This window comes from Mandrillus leucophaeus, unplaced genomic scaffold (genome assembly GCF_000951045.1).
Source record: "Mandrillus leucophaeus isolate KB7577 unplaced genomic scaffold, Mleu.le_1.0 Scaffold1, whole genome shotgun sequence".
In the NCBI taxonomy this organism is placed as follows: Eukaryota; Metazoa; Chordata; class Mammalia; order Primates; family Cercopithecidae; genus Mandrillus; species Mandrillus leucophaeus.
The window spans coordinates 7,283,262-7,284,468 of record NW_012098097.1 but is presented as its reverse complement, the minus strand read 5'-3'; the positions used below and the strand labels follow the sequence as shown (position 1 = coordinate 7,284,468).

The 1,207-nt window shown below is 66.1% G+C and overlaps 1 protein-coding gene across 1 annotated transcript in view; it reads right to left on the bottom strand.

The window, feature by feature from the left end:
* Window positions 1–1,205, bottom strand: part of GPRC5C (G protein-coupled receptor, class C, group 5, member C) — a 16,112-nt gene extending 14,907 nt beyond the window's left edge. Inside the window, exon 1 of the mRNA XM_011972467.1 lies at window positions 184–1,205. The gene's annotated coding sequence lies outside the window, so the exon portion shown is untranslated. The remainder of the gene's footprint in view (window positions 1–183) is intronic.
* Window positions 1,206–1,207: the final 2 nt, after the last annotated feature.

Genomic DNA, 1,207 nt, shown 5'->3' with positions numbered 1-1,207 from the left:
TCGCTCTCGCGCGGGCCTGTCCCCAGGCAGGACTCCTTGCTGTCGGCGAGGGTGGGCTGGCGCCTGCATCACCGTTACATCACCTCCATTCAGGGCGCTTATCGGGCGCCCGTCGCGCTCCAGGTACGTGCGCTCCGTTTACACAGGAACAAAGCCTGCCCGGGCCTCCCCGCCCCGACTCACCTCCAGGCTGGGCCGACTCGCACTTTCCGGCTAGGGAGGGAGATGGGAGTTTCTGGCCCTGCCGGCGTGTGGTTTGTTGCTGTTGACTGCCACGCCCCCGCACGCGGGCGCGCGCACACTCACGCGCACTCACTTTCTGGGCTCGGCCTTCTCCGGGGCAAGCGGTGTGGGGGTGCAGCCCTGCGCACACCCGACCGCGTCTCCCAGAGAGCGCGCGTACGGACACGCGTGGGGCTACCTTGACGCGTCTCCGTGGGGGACACCTAGCTTTTGTCACCTTCGTCCTGGCCCTCCCGTGAGACACACTTAGGGCACAGTTCGCTGGGAGCGGGCCGGAGCGAGGCGCACACTTAAGACACAGAGTCCGTCTTTTTGTCACGCCTTCTGCGTCCCCTCCCCTCCCCAGCTTGCACACGTGGACACACCGAGGTTCGCCTTTTGCACACGCGGTCCTTCTCTGGGACCCCCCCACCGGTCACAAAGCGTACGTGGGATGGTTACCAAGTGCTCCTCTCACGCGTGGGCCGAGTCCAGAGCCACTCCGCACCGTGGGCAAAGGTCGCCCTGGGCCCGACTATCCCGCGCCCGGATTTCCTGCGACCGTTCCAGGTTCTGCCCAATTCGGAGCGCGCGCTCCCCTCCCAGCGTCCCGGTTCCCTGCTCCGACTTGTCCTAATTAGTCTTCACGGTTTTGTTCCCCGAGGTACAGTGTTTAGCGCGGCCCCCTCGGTCTCTGCGCTCCGGGACACGTCGGCTCTGACTCCGAGTCCGTCCCCTGCAGCAGCCGGGGGATCTTTCCAAGAGGTCAGGTTCCCACCAGCCCCACCCCCACTCCCTGTCCCGGGGTGGATCTGTGGGTTGCCACCCTTTCCCCTCCGGCCCCAGGAATCTGCTGAAGGTGGACCGCAGAAATTGGGAAGCGAATCCAGGCTGGGACTTCTCCAGCCCAGTAAACAAGAGGAGATTTTCCGGCCGCCTTCCCCCGGGGCTGCTGGCCTCGCGGCGGGTGGGGTGCGCCGTCCCA